Here is a 13,452-nt window from a genome sequence, read left to right as displayed (position 1 = left end):
CACGCTCGGGTTGTGCTCGCGACAGCGGTGGCGAAGAGGAGACAATCGACCATTTCTTGTTGTCTTGCAAACGTTTTTCTATTGTAAGAAAACGACTACTCGAAATCCCGCTTCACTCTATTGGTCTAAGTTAATCAGTGCCTGTGATGCTATCTTTCGGAGCCTCCATTATGGGGTTCAGTCACAGAAATGTTTGCTTGGCAATCCAAAACTACCTGATTGAAACCAATCGATTTCCATGTTAGACTGATAGTTCTCCCTCCCCACCATAGCTTTTTTTATTTCTTATTTCTTGTTAATTTCTTATTATTTTTCTTCTCTTTTTTGCACCCAGTTTCTTTTCATAACTTTTTTTTCAAACACTATACGTTTGCTTTTAAACTTCAATGTTCAAATTAACTACCTTGTTATTAGTATTTTTGTGCACCTAATTTAACCACCCGATTCATGGGCAATTCCCCACTGTGGGTATGTGCCATGGCCACTCAGGCAACAACAAGAACAAGAGCAACAACAACGACGACGACGACGATGACGACGACATAATTTGTTGTTCGTTACATACATCTCCGCACATATTCCGCACATTTCTCTATCCCCTGAATGATAGTGTGAAAATGGTCTATTGTTGAGTAGTCTTTACGAAATCCAACCAAAGGACCAGACAGTATTTCGTAAAGGCTACTCAACAATAGGCCATATTCGCACTATCAATCAGGTGATGGAGAAATCTGCGGAATATAACCAACCCTTATATATAGCTTTCATTGATTACAAGACAGCATTTGATTCAGTCGAATCCTCAGCAGTCACGCGGGCATTAAAGAATCGGGGTGTAGACAAGCCATATGTAAAAATACTGAAATATATCTATAGCGGTTCCACAGCCACCGTAGTCTTCCATAAAGAAAGCAACAAAATCCCAATAGAGAAAGGCGTCAGGCAGGGAGATACGATCTCTCCAAAGCTATTCACAGCGTGTTTACAGGAGGGGTTCAGAGACGGGAATTGGGAAGAATTGGGGATAAAAGTTAATGGAGAATACCTTAGTAACTTGCTATTCGCTGATGATATTGCCTTGCTTAGTAACTCAGGGGACCAATTGCAATGCATGCTCACTGACCTGGAAAGGCAAAGCCGAAGGGTGGGGTCTAAAAATTAATTTGCAGAAAACTATAGTAATGTTTAACAGTCTCGGAAGAGAACAGCAGGTTACGATAGGCAGCGAGGCACTGGAAGAGGTAAGGGAATAGATCTACTTAGGGCAGGTAGTGACGGCGGATCCGGATCATGAGACTGAAGTAATGAGAAGAATAAGAATGGGCTGGGGTGCGTTTGGCAGGCATTCTCAGATCATGAACAGCAGATTGCCATTATCCCTCAAGAGAAAAGCGTATAACAGCCGTGTCTTACCAGTACTCACCTACGGGGCAGAAGCCCGGAGGCTTACGAAAAGGGCTCTACTTAAATTGAGGACGACGCAAAGAGGTATGGAAAGAAGAATGATGGGTGTAAGGTTAAGGGGGGGGGGGGGGGCATAAGAAGAGAGCAGATTGGGTGAGGGAACAAACGTGAGTAAATGACATCTTAGTTGAAATCAAGAAAAAGAAATGGGCATGGGCAGGGCATGTAATGAGGAGGAAGATAACCGATGATCATCAGAGGTTGCGGACTGGATTCGAAGAGTAGGGAAGCGTAGCATGGGGCGGCAGAAAGTTAGGTGGGCGGATGAGATTAAGAAGTTTGCAGTGACAACATGGCCACAATTAGCACAAGACCGGCGAAGTTGGAGAAGTATGGGAGAAGCCTTTGCCCTGCAGTGGGCGTAGTCAGGCTGATGATGATATACATCCATTCTATTTTTGATGTTTATTATTCGCCCAATTCTTATCTTAACCATATTGTATTTCGCAATCAATTACGATTATGCCCATCGGGTGTCCTTTGGCCGTCCTACGACGTACGAGAAGCTCATTGTATTCTTCAGAATTCTCGGCACACCACGCAACGGTGTTGGGCGACTCTCTTCCGATAGGGCCTCCAAGACAAGGTAAATTGGCCAATAAGACACTACCTGACGTCCAGCGGCTCTTTGCGGGCGAGATACGAATCACGCATTTGGGCGAGACGGGTCTGGCGAGCTTCGACCGCGTTCTTAGCGTGGCTGCCGCAGTCAGCCCACTTGTGATCCTTGTCGGCACTCTCACTGGTGCGCCGAACGCGTGTAGCCGCGGCGCACTTGCATTTTCTTTCTTCAACGTCAGCAGCTGTTTTTTGACGTGGTGGCACGTTGCCTTTACGGATGCCCCAGAAACAACTTGCATGACGAGGGTAGCGATATGGGCTTGTTGGTCGGTCGTCATTGACATGTTGTTGATAGCTAGCGCTTGTCTTCGTCTTCGTTTCTTCTTGTGTCCTTGTTGTGTTGCGCTACACAGATACCTTGCAACTTACATGGCTGCATTAGAATAGCCCCGCCCCACTACCTAAGATAGGGGTCCCCTAACGACTAGCGTCTCTCAACAGCCCACGCACCGAACCAAAACTGTATCTTTGGGTTTAGCTCTTAATTTCAGAAAAAAAATTGCGCGGAGGTTTCCAAACGCCACGAACCTGATTGGCGCCGTCTCGACGTCGCCACGAACATCTCGCCAAACACGTCAACGCCTCCTCATTGAAGATATTAAACTCTCAAATATATTTTTCAACCTTAAGAAAATATGACGGATTCCATTATTTTCTCTTTCTTCTTTTTTCTCTGGCATTATGTATTCATGTTCCTTCCGCGTGCAGGATGGGCGCTACAATCACGTGGCGCTGACGCGAGCCAGGAACCCTATTTAAAGTGATTTCACCGTGGGGCAGACAGCGAACGCAAAGTGATCGCTCGTTGCGGGGAACCCTAGGCTCTAGACCTTTATTTTAAGCCTAACTAGAGCCTGGCGTTCTCAGCATGCCAGGCAGTGGCCGGCGAAGTGTGATACGTCACGCCGGCGACGCCAGAATTGAAGGATTTTCCCCTGCGTAGCCCGCGGCGCGATGAACGCGGCTCGCTGTGGTGCAGCAATCAAATTGTTGCTGTAGCGCATGCGTGGAAGTGGGCGGCGATCGAGTACTTTTTCAGAGCGCTCCAGACTACTCCAGGTAAAAACTCGGGAAACGACCGGTTCCGTAAATCTGAGCATGTCACTACCGGCGGCTGCTACGGACGCCACATGGGCACCGGTATCTTGAAAGTGTTCCGCGATGTGCACGAACTGCGCGGTCGAGCGCACCCCATCTTAAAAAAAATTAAATTATCGGATTTTACGTGCCAAAACCACTTTCTGAGGCACGCCGTAGTGGAGGACTCCGGAAATTTCGACCACCTGGCGATCTTTAACGTGCACCTAAATCTAAGTACACAGGTGTTTTCGCATTTCGCCCCCATCGAAATGCGGCCGCCATGGCCGGGATTTGATCCCGCGACCTCGTGCTCAGCAGCCCAACACCATAGCCACTGAGCAACCACGGCGGGTGACCCCATCTTCAAAGCGATCGGCGGTGTGTACAAAGTGCGCCGAGTGCTGAGGTAGAATCGCATGCGCTGGGCTTCGTCACGCGTGCGTCCCAGCGCGCGCCCCTGCCGTTCCGGTGGAGAAGTGGTAGACGCTCTGCGTCTGCCAAGTTATCACGCGTCTATGAAGGCTTCCTTCGACTTTCGTCGTGAGGCGCCACCCAGATGGTGCTCTCGCCCACGATTGTAAAGCAGGCGCGAACACTAGCCGACGGGGGAGAGCAGGAAAGGACGGCAGAATGGAGTGATGAACGGTTGGATCGGCCGCATGTGGCTGGCATCGAAAAAAAAAAAAAAGAAACAGGAGGCAATGCCCCAGTAAGGAGTAGCAGGCTAGAAACACGCTCTCCAGGCTGACCTCTCGTCCTTTCTCTTCGTTAAAATATCCTCCTCCTCCTCCCTCATTTCATTATTTCAAAAGTTAATTCGGTATCGGTTAAGCAAAGTATTTTGAAAAGCAGGGAGGTAAGACGCACGAAAAATTGTATAGAAGTGGTTTAAGCCTGTTAGTTTTTGCACCAGATTTCGTGAAAGCCTACTTTAATTTCGTCCTAGCCATCGTCGCAAACAGCGGGAAGCAACACCCCGCCCGAGATTTAAATTACGACACACGAAAATCGAGCATGAGAAATCTGTATTCAGACAAATAAAGGCGGCGTTTACCGTAAAGAACTAGTGGGGATGATTTTGCTTGTTCATATACGCAGCTTTCATTATCACCGTGGCGCGTGAAACAAGCAAATGAGGCTTTTCACGTTCGCACAGTATAACAGTCGGTTATAAAAATCGACGTGAAAATCCATTACGTCCCTGACGTGTCTCCAGGTCTCGGGTGGTTAATTGCACTATGGTTTCGCTAACAACGTGTGCTGCAGCGTTTGCAGAGTAAGCCAACCTGATATTACGCTTAGCCGCCTCGATGCAAGCCATATCGAACGAAATGCCGGAAGCATCTACGAAGCGCTCGTGTGAAAGCAATATCACATGCAGCAGAGCAGCAATACTACAAAGTGCGTCACAAACATTCCTTTACACCACAAGTCGAGGTCCAGGCAGCAAGGAAGATACAATGTCACTGCTCGGGAAGATAACTCGCTTCTGTTTCAGCGATGCGCTTAGTATGCAGCCATCGTTCGCCTGTACGTGTCTGACTTAAAGGAACAACGTGTTGTGACAGGGATAGAAGGAGATCTTGTTGCAAATAAACAGACATTTTTGGCAGGAAGCCCCTTATTTCTAAGTGGATGCCGTACGTGATAGGTGCTGCTGTGGGAGAACACTCCTGCATGCCTCTGGCATATTGAAAGACCGAATACTCGATGTTTATTTCAAAGTTGTTTCAGAGACCTCCTGTTCAAGTACGTATCCCTTGAAAGATATGTTGCTTTGAAACCTTTGAATCGAACACCATGGTGACGGTGTATTTTTGAACGGAAGGCTGCAAGTATGGTGTGCGATTGATTTTACGCAAAATGTGTTCAAGGAAAGATGAAACGCTGTGTTGAGAGGGAGTACAAGAGATAGAGAGAGAGAGATCAGTCCTTTTTGCCAGTCTGCACTTCTTCCTTGTTGTTCTTGTTTCTATTGAGCTGCATTGCCATTCAGTATATTTTGCCCGAGAGAACTATTTAGTTCTGGCGCTCCTACTCCTAATATATGAAAACGGACGTTTTTTTTTTCCAGTGTAGTACAGTGCATCGTTTTCAATTAAACTTGATGCATTTAAAAGAAGTTGTCGCCTAGTAACCTTAACAAGCGATTTTAAGTTTACGCCAACCATTTCTTCGGGAAAATTCTTGAACAGTGTGAAGTATAAAGAAACAAGTATCAAGTTTAAAACTTCGTCACTTACCAACAAAAACCGACACTAGAATTTTGGGAACTGCACTTATGAAGACATCTAAAGCGAATATTATTGATGAATTGCACGCTGCTTTTAAATATACCATTAATCTATAAGCAGGACTTCCGCAGTGCCCCCGTAACCATTGTAACAATTTGACATAGGCTGTTATTAAATCGCAGGCTTTTGATTGAGATGGTCCAACACATGTACTTTTCAAGACTGCGATATGGTGAAGAGTTTTACACTTGTAAAATTAATGCGAATATCTTTTAAGCTTACCAATCTTTGGCACTTTCTTCATAAATGTCGAAATATAAATAAGAACTTTATTCTGGTGGAGTAGCCATAAATTAACACCGCAAAGTCCAACGTATGACTTTTGACATGCTGAATTTGATGACCAACCACTTTGACTTAAGCGCTGAAAACCGAATGACGAGCCCATTATAACATTCTTGATATTCTGGAGGGAGGTTGCAATTGTGCATAGTTCAGCAACCCAATGACCAATTACTCGCCGTGGTTGCTTAGTGGCTATGGTGTTGGACTGCTAAGCACAAGGTCGCGGCATAGAATACCGGCCACGGCGGTCGCATCTCGATGGGGGCGAAATGCGAAAACACCCGTGTACTTAGATTTAGGTGCACGTTAAGGAACCCCAGGTCGTCCAAATTCCCGCAGTCCCCCACTACGGCGCCTCATAATCAGATCGTAGTTTTGGCACGTAAAACCCCACAATTTAATTTAGTTTTATTTACCAATTACTTCATTGCCCTAGTAGTTATTCTTAAGAAATTAATATTTCAAAGTTTTCTTCGTAACAATAGACTCTCCATTACGAGAATCAAATATCAACATCTTTTAATTTTCTTTCATGTGAAATCGCATTAGGGCTGTGTGACCGTAAACTTCTTTCTCAAATTCAACATATTTCATTCAAATAGGTCTTGCGGTTGTCTCATCGAAGTATTTATCTATTTTGTGTGTATTTGAATAGGTAAAGTGGAGTCAGCCCAGAGCTAAAGCCGCCTGCTAATGTCAAGCGTACACAATTGCTTACAGGATGACTAAGCTAGCGCAGGAAAAGGTTTTATTCAACATAAGCTATAGTACCATGACAACTGTGTGGTCGACTTCTGGAAGCATGATACCAGATTACGTTAGCTCCGATGTGGGTCTTCACACGTCGCGCAAGTCATAATAAAAGTGTCAGTGCGCGACTATTGTGGTAAAGTTTTTCTACATTCTTTCTCCGTCTTGTAATACGAGTGAACTTCAATTGTTTGCAGCAGCACTTTGTCAATATACCTTACTTTATTTTAATTTGTTTGTCATGTTATAGAACACGTCGGTTGGCATAACAACTGTTGTAACGTCTGTGCTTGTGGCACAGGTTTCCTTGCGTTGTTATTACTTTGCCCAATTTTCTGCGCCCATTTGGAATATTCTGGATTATTTCGCATAAATGGCTTTCAAAGATTAAAGAAAGAAACGTACGGCACCCCTTCCCATACGCCAGTCCAGGCCTTGCGGCTCTTTTTCTATGTAGGTAAATGAATGAAATAAAAGATACACGAACAAATAAGTAAGCGAACAAAGATATAAATATATAGAGAGAAAAATTCACTGGCAAACTCGTAACTTTGGTGCTTCAATCGCTGACAAGTATTTTTGTTTGCTGTGGAAGGGGCACGAATTACTGCTTCCTTTCAATGCCAGGAAGTTTGTAATGCACACCCAGCGTGCTTAGTGCACGTACAAACTTTATAACAAAACAAAACACAAGCACTTGAAACCTTGAAAAGCTAAAGCTCCTCTAGTGTAAGGAAGCTCAAGAGGAGAGCTGTTTGTTCTCGCGATCATTTTACCGGGGTATTGCGGCAGGTTTCACTTATTCATAAGAAAATGAAACAAGGCACCATATCCGAAGATAAGAACAATTTATTATACCGACAATGGCAACGTAGCGTGACAGCCCTGCGCGAGAAAAAGAAAGCAGTTCATACAGGGGGATAAAACTTTTTCCAGCCAATCGCCCGAGCACCTGAGCTGCGCTTTGTCGGTGGAGATGGAGTAGGTTCACCGTTTGGCGCTCTCACCTGAAAAAAAAAGAGATGAGAAAAAAAGGAAAAAAAAAGAAGAAAAGAAATTGAAGGCGTATTCAGAAGTGTGGAGTGAGGATAGTGCGGCCAAAAGTAAAAAAGGCTTTATCCACGATGATGAATGCGAAGCAACCGTCAGCTCTGGCGAAAAGGGCGTTCAATCTTTTTAGGGGGTGCCTCGTCAACAAAAGAACAAAAGCCGAATTAACAAAAGCTTTTCTTTCGTAAGGGCTCATTGTCACTGGGTGGCTGCCTTCGCTAATAATACGTCCAGCATCAGTATTGGCTGAAGCTTTCTATTACGAACTATTCTGGCGTAAGAGTTTTGAGAATTTGGGCCCAGGAGCTGAGTAACCTCAAGAGACAAAAAAAAAAAAAACGATGGAGTGGTTTTTAAGTTAGTTGGCTGGCTCAGAGATGAAGCGAATTTCATTCATTCATTCATTCATTCATTCATTCATTCATTCATTCATTCATTCATTCATTCATTCATCAAGAGTACCGGCGGAACGTTACATGAGGATGATGAACATTTTAGATGATAACTCCTGGTGGCCGTTTTAACTTGGTACCATACGTAAATACGGTACCAACATGGGAGGTAAGGTCGTTCCACTCTTGCGCCATATTGGGGGAAGAAGTACTTCAGCAAGGCCTTGCCCTTGCTAGGGGTTCGTTCGGAGTATAATGCGTTAGGATGGCCATGTCGAGAGGTCAGAGGTAGGTACAGAAAAAAAAGGCAAAAGGAAGGAATACCTTATCCTCTTCTGCGCGTCATCCGTGTTCGGTGTTTGAATTTGATTTAGTTTTGTGGTTATATGCACGAAAACAAGAAGAGTCTTCCGTAGTGTGGTGGGTTCCTGGATAATTTCGACAACTGTGGAACGAAACGAATGACAGGCAAAACGTTAGGAGACGTTATGACAGCGGTGTGAATAAAAGAGCAAATGAGCAAATGGCACCAGGGAAGATCGACCCTGCGGTGCACAGTGTATCGTGTACCTACGCTCCTTTGATACCTCGAAGTGTAGACGTTTAGTACGCAAAACTTTGCCGCGTTGCCTATAACAGCGTTTTCGATACGCTGGAGTAAATTTTCAGTAGTGAATGGTTTGGCAAACGCGTTACTAAATAATAAATCATAGTCCTATTTACCTTACAACACAAACAGGACTAGTTTTCTTGTTGTCTTCTTTCTGTGAAAATGTGTTGTACAAGGCCAGAAATAAAGCTGAAGTTGTAACCTAACTTTTCTTGGCGTCAATAGGTGTTTGAGTATTACATGGTCAAGATGGGAAAAAAAGGAGTTGGGCAGGTGTACCTAACGCGTACGATAATGAATGTCTGGTTAGAATTCGATAAGGTTAAGCTAAAGCTGTGCGGTTGCTATTACCCTCGGAGTCTCTGCAATGGGCTTCATGTAAAACACACCTTTGTGAGAATTGTACTGACGCTGGAAACACGATGGCTTAAGCAAGCTTCATTTGTCTTCATTTCTGTGACCGCGCCACCAAAGTGTTGTTTCCCGGATGGGATTAGGCCACAGAAATGAAATCTGTGTCATGTTTTATTTACTCATTCGCGATAATATTGTCGGGTCGGCTTCCTTTTGTTATCGCTGAAAATTATTGCGCTCCTGATGTCTTTTTTTTCTTAGCGAGCTTCTTCAACTAAGAATCTGCATCTTATTCTGTCTTCTTCAGTTTCTATATACCCTGTATATTCATTGCACGGCCTTTATTCTCTTTTATGATCGACTACTCACTTGCCTATTGCTTCTCTGGTGTTATCGCAGCTTTCGTTCTATAACTCGATTTATATTTTCTGCTCCCCGTTACCGCTGGGTCCTGAGCACCTAACCACCGCTCTGGTTTGGGCCAGATTGTCCAGCACAAACTGCCTCCCGTTTTTACTGCTCGTAAACCATGCATCCTTATATCGTGTTTACAACGGGATTGGGTTAGGCCCAGAGTTACGGTTTTCTTCTTGCTGGGCACGTGGCTGCATGATAAATCCAGCGCCGAGACCGACTGTCTTTTACTGCTTCCTTGGCAGGTAGCAGCTGAGGTTCGTATAATCTTCTAAAGCAAGTACAAAAGCGAGCAGCGCAGGTGTGTGGCCATTCCTTTTTAGTAGCGGCCAGACTTGGTAGGGGCTCTTTTGAGAAGGGCAAAGAAATAGCTCACGCAATGAGAAAAAAAAAACGAAGTGCGGTGATCCAGGGTGCGTGGCACGGGATGCTCTTCGTCTGCTTTCGAGAATAACGGGGCGGCGTGAGACGTGATCCCAAGGGCTCTCCAAGCGTGTTGCCTTTCACCTTGCTCGAGGCCTGGTCCTTTGAATAATGACGTCCTTCTGGTTTCAAATGAAACACGCTCTTCAAAAAGGGCACGCGTTGCTTTGTAAGGGCGTCGCTGTGTAATCAGCGTACAGAGCCCCGGAGCTATATTCGTGATCAGCGCAATTAAATACGATGTAGTTATCACTGAAGCAGGAGCTGAGATATAGAAAGAAGCTGCTTAAAGCTATACTGAAGACGATATTTCCCACCTGCTAAAGCAGTTACACATCGAACGAGAACAGAGGGCGCGTATCGGTGACCAGAGCTGATAAACCGGATCGATATCGATAAACTGAGAAACCGAAATCGGGGTGTTGATTTCCGAAACCTCCCAATCCAGGGGAGCCCGAATCCCTGCTCCTTCCCCGTGCCTCGAACTTCCATAACTTCCCCATGCCTCGAAGCAAGAGGTTACGCTTTGTAGCTTTTACTTACCTCACGTACTTTCGTTAAAATTCTCTCATGATATCCAATCTCGTGGGGAGACTAGCGAACATTGTGAAGCTCATAGTTTGTCTTAATTTCTTCGGCCACCGAGCGGATATGTACAGTCCACGTGACGTTTTCGCGGACTGAGTAGGGCGTGAGCGAATACATATTGCCCAACAATTTTTAGCTTTCATAAGGTTCCGTCTCGCTTTGCTCGTTTTCGTTTGAACGAAATCACAAGAAAAGGACATATGCTCATGTTGATTACGCAATTGAAATCAGCATTCAAACAGAGAAGTTTCAGAGAGCGTTATATTTTATCCGAAACATGAATTGAAACATAAAATTTGTTGACCAGTGAATTAGGGAACGTAATTACGAACGAACGAACGTATCACGAAAGTAAACATTCGTAATACTCGCTAGAGTTCAAGGCAATGCGCGCTTCTCTTGTCGCGACTGCAGTAATTAAGGCGGTTAACGCGACTCGACTCTGCACCTAAGCAAATGTCCAGTGGTACTGGAGCCGAAGCAATTGACACTAAATTCCTTCTATATTCGGCGTTCTTTGTTGCAGGCTTCCAGCCATAAGTCGAAGCCCACATGCGGCACGTAACAGGACTCCTTGTTACTACCAAGTTAAACAAGTTTGCTAGAAGCAAGTGAGCCATATGTTTGTGCTTCGAACACCCCGGCAACACTCGTTAGAGAAGACTTCGCTGCAGGCGAACCCTGCGCCGTACCGCTGATCTCCAAAGCACCCAGTGTCGCGTACGCGAATGATCGATGGACTGGAAATGCGCCACCGCTTGGCTTGATAACAGAGTTAATTACTGGGCGCGCTCACGCTGGAACACGCCCGCAATCCATAATGCTAGCCAATGATGATATCGCGAGGGATCTCGTGTGTTGGAGGAAATACTCGGTTGAGTTGCGGTGAGCTGAGTGGTTGTAGGCTACTGGTGGGATTAGCCGTGCAGTTGCTGCCGGCGATTGCTCCACCGTAGCGACACTTAAAATAAGTACTCCCTGCTTCGACACCGCTTGAAACTTTCGGCAGACACAGGCAGTGAGCGTGAGCAAAGGTGCACATAGGAAGGCGTGGATTTGCTCGCACGTTGTAAGACATCTGTTCGAAAGATTCCTGTAGCTAAAACAGTTGGTTATTTGAAAGGACAATCCCCGTCTTTTTTAACCTCCGATAAGGAAGGTGGCTTTGTTGTAATGCCGAAAGGATTGTTTCGCTCAAAAGCATCACAAGCTCTCTCATGGGTTTTTAAGAAGTGCGAAAAAAGTGGTCTCTTGCAAAAGTAAAAAGCAATGCCAAAAAGCTGTGTAAGAACCTGAATTTTACGAAACTGATGACCGCAATAGAATTGGAGAAAAACTGGAGCCGTGATGTATTCTTCACGGCGAAAACTCATAAATTTAATTGCCCCTTCCAGGTCATAGTCTCAGAAAATGGGTCATGGCAAAGACAGGTCTCCTTGTTTCTCCAGCAAAATTTGAGTAGACTACCCATTGACGACCCGTTTCGCGCGAACAATTCTGAAAGCGTCGTAAAATATATCGCGCAGAATCAAAACAAAACGCTATCCGGCTTCTCGGTTGACATAAAGACTTGTATTACTTGATACCGCAAAATGAATTGTTGGAATGCATCACTGACTGTATCGATAAATTTGGCGCAGTTGCTTTCCAGAACGCCTCAGGCATAGCAGTAGGTTCCTTTTGGAACTGCTGTACTGCTGGAACCTGAAGTCCACGCGCATAAAATGGAAGGACGACGTCTTTCTACAGAAAGAGGGCGTGTGTATAGGTACGTGTAATGCCCTTGTTTTAAGCGACACCTGTTTATGTTCAAAAGGCATGTTAAAGCAGTGCTTATAGGGGACAAATGTGATGCAGATCTTTAGATTTGTGGGTGTTTTTTTTAGTGTTCGTAGATTGTGACAGTCCAGCATGGGAGACCCAGTCATCATTAGTATTGTCAGAGTTTAAAACAGCCTTGCATCCTCTAACCATGAATCACGAGCTTCCGGCCGATAACTGTTTAAGATTTTTAGATGTGCAGATCACTTTCTCATCGTGTCTTTTGTTCTGGCAGTTCCAGCCAAGGGCTAGCAAACCTATCCTCTCCTACCATTCAGCCCACTCAAAAGTAATAAAAAGAGGCATCATTCAATCATGTCTAACCAACGCACTTAACAAGTCTGCGTGCATAGGCTGCAAAGCAGTTTTCATTGTCAGGTCAGCCGCCCGAAAGGGCAAGTTATCCTCACCATGTGATCATATCTGTTGCAGAAAAAATGCTCAGGCACCTCAAGGAACTTAACGTTGTATACCAGGGTCGAGCACGCCCTTCTGAAAGCAGGTGTGCTATCTCACAATCTGAAAAAAAGTAGGCAAACGAGCTGGTGTGCGGGTTTTGTTTACCGCTCCGAAACGTCTTGGCTTGATGTGTGCCAAGGTGAACGCAGGACATCGGAAAAATAAATAGGTGTGCGCAAAAAAAAAAAAAACATGGGCAGAAGCATGTAGGTTGTGTAAAAAAAGTAGTTCATTCGATTTCCTTGTCGTGTGGTTCATCTTATGTAGGCCAAACGGGCAGATGTCTGAATGACAGATTGTATGAGCATCGATATAATATGGAAAACCAGCTCTCCAGTCACATAACTACGCATTGTAAGGCTCACAAGTGCATTCCAGGTTTTATTAGAACCTGTCTCTTGAACAGAGCTGATGATCAACTGACAAGGGAGATATTGGAAGCGCTTGAGATCAAGAAGTGTGGTGACGATTGTATCAGTGAAGCCTCAGTTTCTCTTTCGACAAATGAACTGGTGTATCTTGGGAGCGGCACTTTGAAGTTGTTCTGTATCGTGGTTTCCCTGTGCGATGCAGATGATGGCCCTGTTCCTTCTTGTTGTTTTGAGCCTTGAAAGCAGCAATTTATTCATGTCTCAAGAAAAAAAAAACGCTCAATGGTTAGTGCGCCTAATTGGTTGTCTCGTGTCTCCTTACTTCGTCCGTTGTTTTATTTGGCGCCTTCGGTGTAATCATGTATAACCAACTCGTCCACCAGCCCGTGGTCAGTGCTAATATTGAAGATAGCCATGCGATGGGAAGAAATTCGTCATTTATAAACGTGCTTCTACGAAGTGCTTAAAGCAAAGTC

The sequence above is a fragment of the Dermacentor andersoni genome, chromosome 9, assembly GCF_023375885.2.
Source record: "Dermacentor andersoni chromosome 9, qqDerAnde1_hic_scaffold, whole genome shotgun sequence".
Taxonomy (NCBI): domain Eukaryota; kingdom Metazoa; phylum Arthropoda; class Arachnida; order Ixodida; family Ixodidae; genus Dermacentor; species Dermacentor andersoni.
The sequence above is the reverse complement of the archived record's forward strand: the minus strand, read 5'-3'. Positions refer to the sequence as shown.